Here is an 11953-nt window from a genome sequence, read left to right as displayed (position 1 = left end):
TTACCATTTATGAATTCATAATGTTGTAGCCTATTGTACGTTTGGTTTGCGGGAGACAACAAAATATGCTTTTGCGACTTGAGCTGAAAAGATTGGGAACCCCTGCAAGTCACCCCTACCTATGACACATTCAACTTTAAGACAAGAAGAAATGGTGGTTCGCAGGAATTTGAAACCATTTACTCTCAAGGACTACAAGTCCAAAGCTATCTCCTTGGTTTTGGAGATGTTTAGGGTTAATATGAACAGCTCTGTGTCACAATCTGGTGGTGGTGGTGGTAGTGAGGACCCAAATGCAGGACAGGCCAACCAGGCAGAATCGTGTGCAAAACCCATGTTTGGGAATATGTGGGGAAGACAAGAAAATAGAACCAAAACGAGAACAGGTAACAATACATAGAAATACAAGACCTTTACAACAAAAGACACAAAGTCTGACTGTGACACTATGCTGTTTCATCATTACAGAAGGTCAGACCCATCACATGACACCTGTGAATTTAAAGTCTTTTACTAAATCAAAATGAAGAAATACAGTCTTTAATTGGTGTACAATGAATACAGGAGAAGCAAACAGAACACAACCCAGTGCTGAGCATTGACTTAGTACATGGACATGTTGTTTCTCAGCTTAAGTCAATAAACAAGATGTGCATAATGTATTATTTAAATTTATTTAAAGGATATCCCCTTGAGATGCATCATCTCGTTTTAGAGGGGGTCCTAGAAAGTAACATTGGCCACAGGTCAAGCATCACACTGAACAGTGTGATACATATAGTAATACATGAGAGACATAGTTTGAGAGACCAGTTCAAAATGCCAGTTAAAACCATAGGGTCTGCTGCTGCTTTTCTAGTTCTGTTTTAGCAGCTTTGTGACCTTTGCATGACCTTTGTTTAACCACTTCAAACCCAACATCCATATTCTGGGGGGAACATTAGCTAAAGAAATCACACCGTGTGAAGTGAGGGGCGCTAATATATTAAAGTCTAACTCATGTTGTTATGACTAGGTGATGTAATGGTGATGTAAAACAAACGGTGACAAAACAAACATTAAATTCTCTTTATTGTTAATGGCATTTAATGTTTGTGTTAGGGACAAGATGACGTAAATTTTCCCTTCATTGTCAATGGCGTTTTTAAAACAAACATTAAATCTCCCTTCATTGTCAATGGCGTTTTTAAAACAAACATTGAACTAAAAACAAACTTTAAACCTGTATATGGGAGGGGCTAGCGCCCCTCAAAAATAGCAGATGTACATTTCAAGCTCACAAATCAGCTGTTTTTATTGAAGAGATTTTCTGTTGTAGATGGGAAAAAGTTGTTTAGTCTTGCAACTAAGTCCGTTTTACTAAGAATAAAGGGTGGTTAAGAATGGTCGATCCATGGGCGTTGCACCACCGAAGGACCACAAAGATTTTCTACCAGAAAACAAAAATGCTTCATCCATACCTAGTTTAATTCATACAGAAGTATGATAAGTAGGATAAGTTAATCCACTTTTCTTTTCAAAATCTTTTTATTTAGGTTTTATAACAGAAGCCCAGGGGCAATATGAATGTCATTAAATCATGCAGATTCTTAGAAAAAATAAAACATCATATTTTACACAAGAGTACAGCCTTCAGTGGTCATGTGTAGTCAGTTACATAAGGAATAGGTTAGACTGCTCTTAAGTATCAGTGACTCAGAGGTAAACGGACATAATAAAATATGACTTATACATTTCAATTTGTATTCTAATCTATTCTACCGTTAATTTATATCATGGAACTTTTATACAACGCACTTCCTTTCATTTGTCTGCTTAATATTTAAGGCCTTAGAAGAAAAGGTTGTAGGAGCTGTGAAGCAAAATTCAACAATTTACCTTATCCATTAACTTATTAACCAAAGCATAAATCCATAGCTAGCATTGATGGTACTGATACGCTTGCACATTGAGTAGGCCTACTGCTGTATTCTAAAACTCTGAATTGGCCAGTCAACAACAGTACAGTATACGCTAGGCCTGGGCTTCTCAAAGTGGGGTCCTCGAGCGGATTCCAGGGGGTCCATGGTCAAATATATATCAACTTGGGGGTGCTTGGCACGAAAAAGTTTGAGAACTACTTGTATACACAAAATAAAGGTGACTCATCTAATTTCTGCGTGCACATATAGGGTAAATTAACAGGGTCCATTTTCCTCTACAAATGAAACACTGATTCTAGTGGCACATACACACAATTTAACACACCTGTATAATTTAAATCTTACAACCACTAGATGGTGTAGATTTCCAAGTATTCTTTGACATTGTCCAGGATAATGCTGCATAATCTTTTTGATGAATAGCTCCAATTATAATATTATGGATTTAATTTCTGCAATGAAGGTATTACTATTTATGTTTGCACGATATGTGATATGTTTTAACCAGGATATAATTTTTTGCAGTGGAAGGAGTTTAAATACTGTATATGGCTGTTGTGTGTGAGACTATTATGTGTCTATGCTATGGACAATTTATTCCGATCTCTCAAACTGCCCGGTTAAATCATCAGTGTTAATTTAACTCGGCTAGGATTCAAATGGAACCAAATTAACACGTAAATTGACCCGTGGTTCCATTTGTACACTACACTAAATTAACACGTTTTTACATTGTAGCTGTGTTAGGGTTAGGGAGGTTGCCGGTCAAAACATTACATTGCTTTCTTTTTTATTATTGACTAATGACTATGCCACCAACACTACTGTTAAGCCTCAGCATCACTTACCACCACATTGTTGCAATTGTTGTTAATAAGCACAATGTACTGTAGGAACTGTAGTAATTATCATGGTTACTTAAACCATTTTATGTGAAGCCTACAATGTATATTTCTGAAATCAGAGGGGGTGAACAATAATTTAATACGGGTGCCTTATTTTTTCTTCGTAGTGTGATCCAAGTTGCCTTGATGTGTATGATAAACTTAAGCTATTACAATCTGTGTGTCCCTATGATGTACAAAGAATGATTTGAGTGAAAACCATTACTGTTTTGTGACGTTAAACACAGCTTGTATTACAAGTTTGTGCCTGAGAATTTAGCCTTCCCACTCTTGATGTGTGTTTTTAATGTTGTGACTAGGATAGATAGTGCTAATTGTGTTTATGCCTATAGCTATATAGGCATCAATAACTATGCTAGAATACATAACCCTGCCAACAATGTTTGCATGCATGTGTCAACCTTTCATAAAATGCCCTGTATTGTGAAATTAAAGATAATTTTAAAACATAATATTTCATTCATATTTTATTGATGGAATATTCTCTGTAAGAAGCAAGCAGTTTATAAGAGGATCTGCTTGTGTGTGTTTCTGGATCGAATCTCACGAACCGCTGGACTGATCACCACTTGTGTATACTATATATACTAAATATAATGCAGGCTTTTAGACCCCACCTTGTTCTCTCTTTAAGTATTTTATCATCTTACCGTTTGGTGTGGTTATGAAACATTGTTTTCTCTACTGAGAGAGTGATGGACTCTACTCGGAAGTGACACGTCCTGCACCCATATCCTGTTAAAGCATTGTTGATATTGACAACTTTAATATGTTATAGTGCCAATTTCCACTACGCTCACGCATGAGTCATGACTCATATATTCAAGCTGTATAGTTGGCATTAGTTAATGATTGTACCTACTGTATTCAGGGCTAGAGGTCATGTCATGACTGTCTGAGGTGTGCCCATCATATTCTGGGCTGTGCATGTTACGCAGTTGAGGTGAAGATCAATAATTATTACCAAGGTAAGGCAAGGCAAGGTCATTTTAGTTGTTTAGCACATTTCAACAAGGCAATTCTATGTGCTTTACACAGGGACAGAACATTAAGCAAAGGAAACGCAATAAAGTATAGGACTCACACCAGGTGGTTTAAATACTGTACCTGACAAAAGAAATACATCATTTAAGTGGAATACTTAGTTTAGACCTTAAAGTTTGTTTTTGTCACATGCATAGGCCTACAACCTTTTGTGAAAATGTAGCAACACTATCATGAGGAAATATGATTAGAGAGTGTAGGAGTGGTAGTTGTGGTAGTGGACGACGTACAGTAAGTGCTGTTTGTATCTTGCATTACTGTTAAAATATAAAACCACAGACTGTTGACATTTTAATCAAGCCCTTCAATCTGTATTGCAATAATTAATATCCCTTTTATCTTTTTGTTTGGAGGCCAAAACAATGACATGTTTTAATTATCTTGTACTCATAGTTACTCATTGAGTCAGTTCTTGACTCAGTGAGTTGACTTTGTCAATCAATCTGTCTTATATTGTTTTTCTTAAAGATATTCTTTGGGTATTTTTCTGCCTTTATGTTTTATAGTAGAGATAGACAGCAAACAGGCGGAGAGAAATGGGTAGAGACATGTAGCAAAGACTGTCAGGAATGGGGCTCGAACCCAGGGTACTTTGTAGTCCTAGTGCCTGGACCACTAGGTCATCGGTCCGAGCCATCTGCCATATAGGCCTACTTGTCGTAAGTACTTGTATGAGAAAAAAAAAGTTTGCCAAAAAGTTGGAAGTTTCCATGCAGGTTTAGGTTTGAAAGTACATGAACATTGCCAGTAAAGGGATCATTCTGTGTTTTGCACAGACTTGCATCAAGTGTACACAATTTAATAGACAGAGACAACGTTCAAAAGACTGTGTAGACATTTACTTAAAGTGCATTAATCTCTCTTGGAAATCAGTGCTAAATTGTGTTAACTGCTGATGAAAGACATTGGTTTGGCTACTTGGCATTAGATTAAAACCTTGGAACGCCATGAAGATAAATAAAAAAAATGGGAAAAAAATCTTTATCCAATAACATCTGTTTGGAATTATGCAACTTTTTGAATACTTGTTACAGAATAAATGTTCTGGGAGAAGAGAATTAACAAAAACTATTTCAATAATTATGCAATGTCAATATTGCATAAGACTTGCTAAGACTTGTTAAGAGCAAGTTTGGCGAAAAACTATCACAACATACATATTATGCCATACAAAACAAATGCTTCCAATATCCTACAGGGTTATTTTAGAGTTTAGAACAAAGGAAATCTACCAACGCGCCCCAAGCCTGCACGGCTGGTCCGGTGCATTACTAGCCTGGCTCCAGCCCTGAATCGCTACCATTAAAAAAATATGTCCTGGTGATTCAGTGAAACAAAATGAAAATTCAGAGTGTCAGGCTGGCTAGTGCATCACAGGAACAAAGACAACAATTACAGAAGGAGGAGAGGACACTGGACTGCTCCAGTGTCCTCTCCTCCTTCTGCATGCTACATGGTTACCTTGTGATGGAAAATTAGTTTACAGTAAGTTGAATGTGTTTCAAATAGAAAACTGAGCCATTCTCGTAATTTTGGAATTGGACCTTGCACTTGCATTAATATTTCCCAGGTAGGCCTACTGAGTCATTCCCATCAGCCATTTAATCCATTGTGCATTAATCATGATTTTTTTCTTATAAATTATGATGTCTGTATCATTGCTCACAAATTATGCAATATCTATTATTTATCAACAGTTGCCTGAACAAGGTTCATATGTAATTACAAGTATATTGCTAATACACAGGACACACACACACACACACACACACACACACACACACACACACACACACACACACACACACACACACACACACACACACACACACACACACACACCAAATGGGCCGTACACTATAGTGACCATTTATGACGTAATGACGTTTGCCAAGCTGTGGCTGTCTTGACAGAAACCCTGGCAGCCAGGAACTGACTCAGTCTGGGAATGTCCAAGTTTCTTCCTAATACAATCCTGAGAATGACTGGCCATGGGAGTCATGGATATCTAGGAGTGTACTGTCATTATAGACTGAAGCCTGTAGGCATCTTGAGGAAAAGTACTTTAATGTGTTGTTTCTATATGATTTTGATGTGCTGAATCCATTTCTGCCGTATGCCGAGTGCTACGAGTCACCGCTTCGTCAGAAATTGAGTAATTAGCATAATGAATTACTAAAAACTGGAAATGGGCTATAATTTTCATAAATAATTGTGCTAACTGTATGATTTTGATGTGCTGAATCCATTTCTGCCATATGCCGAGTGACCAGTCACCGTTTTGTCAGAAATTGAGAAATTAGCATAACCACTAAAAACTGGAAATAGCTATAATTTTGATAAATAAATCTTATAAAAGCCCTGTGAGCCTGGTTTCCAGAGTAATTTGCTGCGTTCCATGATTTGTTTTGAGCTTTGCCCTTGTACAGGGTTACTTTGACTATGCATGCACCTCCTGGTACCACAGCACCTCAAAGGCCCTTAAAACCTGCAGGCTCCAGACTTCCCAAAACAAACTGGTCAGGCTCCTACTTGACCTAGCCCCCCGAACCCACCTCACCCCTGCCCACTTCGACAGGCTGGAATGGCTTAGGGTCGACGACAGAGTACAGCATCTTGCAATGGGTCTGGTCCACAAGATTCGATACACCACCAAGATACCCATGTACCTGTCTAGATACTTCCTTAATGTTAACGAAGTCCACACCCACAACACCAGAGGGAGTGCAACGAACCATGTACAACCCAGATTCGGCACAAACAAGGGACTAAATTCTTTTCGCTCCTATGCCACCAAAATGTGGAACGCCCTACCAACTGTCATTAAGACATGCGAATCCCTTGACTCCTTCAAAACCGCTCTCAAAGGGCACCTACGGACGGCTGCAATTCGAAACTGGCCCCTGTAAAATCGGAACCCCTCAAACACGAACGCAAGGACAACACAAGAGACGGTCGCGGCCACACAGCCAACTCAAGGTATGGCCACTGAGCCAACTTGGGGACCCATCGCAAGGACAACACAAGAGACGGTCACGGCCACACAGCCAACTCAAGGTACGGCCACGGAGCCGACTTGGGGACCCAACGCAGCTCCTCCAAGGAAAACAAACAAATTAACGGAGCTGAACGTGAATCCCCCCCACCGCCCACCCCTTTTTTCCCCCCTCACTGTATATGTTTCTTTTCCCTGTTTACCTCCTTTATGATGAACTCCTGTTCTGTCTATAGAAGTGTCTATTTGTACGTCTCTAAATGTTTTGATGATTTGAACATGGTGGACCCTATTGGAAACAAGTGTAATGCTTAATTGGGTTGTCCACTCACAGTTAACAGCCTTTGTATTGAGTTTGTGCTTGAAATGTACTGTAATTCTGCAAACTGTTAATAAATTCTTCAATCAATCAATCAATCAATACATTTCCATCTGAAATTTTAAGGAAAGGGTTGCAGTGTGATGAAGGTACGTGTTGTGGTATGGCATATGGATTATGAAAATACAGTAAGCTAATTGACCTTTATGAATTCCACTTTTCCTTATTCATTACTGTCAGGTGGAAACCTCATATGTCCAAAACCGTCCCTTTTTTTATATAAAAGAATAAAGTAATAGCCAATATGAGCTTGTAGATTTGCTATTTTCACTACTTGTTTTGTGTGACAGTCTTCTATTAATGTATGGGGGAAGAAACATAACATTTTAAATATGGAGGTGCCCGACAGCATATACATATATAGTGCTGATAAATTCCCATGCAGTAAAACGCATGCACCAGGTGGTCAGGTGGAATACCTACAAACAAATTTGCTTCCAATTTTCAACTAACGTCATCAATATCCAGAAACATAACCATTAACGATGCAACACAGATTATAGTTTGCAGCTATAAATCATGTTTCTCATTCACAAGACAGACACAGACCTTATATCGTTGTTTGCGCTACCAACAAGTCTCAAACCTGTTGTGAACCAATATAAAGTCTTGATTTACTCCTTGGCTCCTAATGCATGAGATAAGAAAGGCATTCATTTTTGTATGACGTACAATGGTGCCCAAGGGCCCCAGCCAATTGGGAATGTTTTTTGAAAATGTTTTGAAATAATAATTAAAAACAAAATGTAGGAATCAAAAAATAAGGGACCCATAAAAAGTATGCATATGCCTTGTAGCCCAATGTAAAGGCCTACAGTAGTTGTCTCATTCTGTCTGTCTGTCTGTCTGTCTTAGCGTAATCGTCCATCCAGGCTAGGTGATATGTTTTACTATAGTTTTAGTTATTTGTAAAGCCTTGTTTTTATGTTTTATTTCAGTTGACTAAAAATTGGCTTTCAATTATAGTTCTGTGGTATTTCGTATAGTCTTAGTTAGTTAACAGTAATAAGCACACTACACTCTGCACCCCGCCCCCCCTCCCCGTGATCTTTGGCGCCCCACTCCCCAAACACTGAATTTGGGCAAACCTCCCGGGACATATTTGCGCTCCTTTGTAGTCAGATTCTGTGTAGCATAGGTGATAGGCAACACAAGACAACAAACACGTGATTAAATGTACATGCCAAAACAGATTGATTGGCTTGTCCTTTTGTTTCATCATATTATGTATCACAAAGCAATGCATCACTCACTTTGATACAATCTCTGAACATAATAATCTCATATCCAAGATCATATTTCATACAGTATGTTCTCTCAACACTCCTCCAATTACAATTAAGATTTATTTTTGATTTATCTAAATATCAACATTTGTAGTATGCAAATCTAAAAGTGACAGACACAGGACAGCCAAATACATCAGCCATTGATCCTGATAAGAGACTATCCCTGCGCTGTGACCGCAGGCTTTAACATTGTAACCCCTCAATTATCCACCATCATAACATACCTCCATAATGTTGCATAACACTCTGTAAATGCAAATTTGGGTACTGATAACCACAATGTTGACAAGTTAAAAGGTAGACCAAACATTTACAGTTCCGTGACATGTCTTGGGCTCTTTGGTGAGCAATTTAAGAGGTGCACAGAGCCACTGTGCTGATCTTGTCAGGACAGGAGTGCACAAACACATATATAATTGTAACACTGGGATCCAGGTGGTCCCCAGAGAGACCGCTGTATCTGCACTGTATCTGCAAGCGGCTGGCTTGCAGGGATCCTAGACGGTCGACTATGGGGATGCTCTGGCTGTGCTTTTTGACTCTCATGCTAATCCCTGATAAACTAATGACATTTCCTCTTAAAATCCAAGGACCTTCACAAACCCACACTGGACCATCTGAAGCCCAACAGGAGTTTGCCACGGTATTTATAAATGGATGGATGTGATGTGGGGATGGGAAAGCCTTTTAGTCTGTGCTTGAGTAGCACTTTGCTATGCCAGTGATGTTAGTTTAATTAAGTGCAATGTCCCTATAGAAGCATCTTGCAGTGATTCATTGACACAATCAACTTTGCCTTTAACCACTTAAACCATATCAACTAAAATAACAAATCAAAAGCTTTTTGAAAATAGATGACCAACAAGCTCACAATGCGTCCTATCTTCAATAAATAATAATATACTTTGAAAAGTTCCACCTGTCCTATATATGATGACATCCCCAAAATAGGGAAATAGGGAAAGATATGACTTCTGAGCTTTCCCCCATATTTATTATTTTCTATGTTAGACCGTTACAGTACAACCACATACTGTTAATGAGGGGGTTGATTACAATTTAAACACCACGTAATTGTTAATGAGTGGGTTTATTACATTTTAAACATACAACCATGTAATGAATGGGTTGATACAACCACAGACCTTTAATGACTTGGTTGATCCAGTTTAAAATATTCAATAAAAGCTGATTTCCAGTGGTGGAGAGTAACAAATTACGTTTTCTTGACTAAGTATTATTATTTAGTTTTTTAGAAATACATTTTTGTAATTTTGTACAGACACAGGAAACATGAAATCATGACATGTAATGAATAATGATCACAAAGATGTCTGTTAAGTACATTTGAGTATCTGTAAGTTACTTGAGTATTTTTTTGTTTTTGTACTTTCACTCCACTATACATTTCAAAGACAAGAAAACGTTACTTTTGAATTATTGAGTATTCTTTTAGAGCAAATACTTTTGAATACTATATAAAATAAAGTATTTACTACTTTGTCCACCACTGCTGATTTTATGGCAGCCGTCACCATGGTCTAGTCTGGAATGTGAAAGAAAAAACTGTATAGAATCATATAGGCCTACTGTATAGAAAATATACACGTAAGAAGCCCCAAAGGTGAGCTGAAACATTACATTATTGTCTCTGGAAATTTCATATACAGATATTCTTTAATATTGTAATACAGACATTCCAAGGTTTTATTACGGAGCCCCTGAATGGCCATGCATTCAAAATATATTTTATCTTGTACGTACAAGATAATATCTTGTACGGACAAGATAATATCTTGTACGGACGAGATATTATCTTAATATCTTGTACGGACAAGATAATATCTTGTACGGACGAGATATTATCTTGTACGGACAAGATCAAATATATTTTGAATGCATGGCCATTCAGGGGCTCCGTATTTTATTAATGGAGATACAAGAAATTAGTACAATTAAATTACCCAAATTTGCTGAATCTACTTTAAAATATCAACTCAGTATCCTCTTTTAAATCGCGGTTAAAAACTCACCTTTATTGCACAACCTTTTTATGAAATGTTTTAATTGTGTTTCTTTTGTTTTATTCTTATTGTATTATTTTACTGCTATTATTATCTGTAAAGCACTTTGTAAACTTGTTTTTGGAAAGGTGCTATAAAAAAAACAAAAAAACAAAAACTCATCTGAGTTCAAGGAGGCATTCACGTTTTGGGATATTTTTCTTTTTCCTGGCTTTTTCATTAGCAAACCTTTTTTAGTGGTTCTGTGGCTATGACGCACTTGGTAGCATCTGAAGCGGGTGCATATCTTTGGTGCGACACTACTTTGGTCCGACGTCCTACCCCAAACCCTAACCTAACCCTAAACGCACACAGAAGCCACAGGTCTTAACCGGCCACGCATGTGTCTTAACAGGCCACGCATGTCGGAGCCACGGGTGAGTCTTAACCGGCCACGTATGTCGGACTATTGGTACGTGGGACTAACATCTTCCCCCCATCTGAAGCAGTCCATGGTTGGGCTATTGATAAGGCTGTGAGCTTTGTTGAAACAACATCTGTCCTGGATGGAATGAAGCTCACATCTCCACTGCAATGCTTTGTGGTTGAGGTCTGTGCAGTTCCCATACCTGGCATACCAAACAGTGATGCAGCCTGTCAGGATGCTGGTACCTCTGGTGAAGGCCCATAAGGAGCTTGAGAAGCGTTGAGTTTCTCAGTTATGTGGATGCTGAGGAATTTGAGGTTGCTTATCCTCTCCATTGTGGTGCCCCCAGATGTAATGCGTTCTCTCCCCGCCTTCCTGTAGTCCACGATCAGCTCTTTGGTCTTGTCGACGTTGGGGGGGAAGACGTTAGTCCGACGTACCAACAGTCCCCCACGGGGGGCAGACATTAGTACGTCGTACCAACAGTCCCCCACGGGGGGAAGACGTTAGTCCGACGTACCAACAGTCCCCCACGGGGGGCAGACATTAGTCAGACGTACCAACAGTCCCCCACGGGGGGCAGACGTTAGTCCGACGTACCAACAGTCCCCCACGGGGGGCAGACATTAGTCAGACGTACCAACAGTCCCCCACGGGGGGCAGACGTTAGTCCGACGTACCAACAGTCCCCCACGGGGGGCAGACATTAGTCCGACGTACCAACAGTCCCCCACGGGGGGCAGACATTAGTCCGACGTACCAACAGTCCCCCACGGGGGGCAGACGTTAGTCCGATGTACCAACAGTCCCCCACGGGGGGCAGACATTAGTCCGATGTACCAACAGTCCCCCACGGGGGGCAGACGTTAGTCTGATGTACCAACAGTCCCCCACGGGGGGCAGACATTAGTACGTCGTACCAACAGTCCCCCACGGGGGGCAGACGTTAGTCCGACGTACCAACAGTCCCCCACGGGGGGCAGACATTA

This window comes from Electrona antarctica (genome assembly GCF_951216825.1).
Source record: "Electrona antarctica genome assembly, chromosome: 8".
Taxonomy (NCBI): Eukaryota; Metazoa; Chordata; class Actinopteri; order Myctophiformes; family Myctophidae; genus Electrona; species Electrona antarctica.
The sequence above is the reverse complement of the archived record's forward strand: the minus strand, read 5'-3'. Positions refer to the sequence as shown.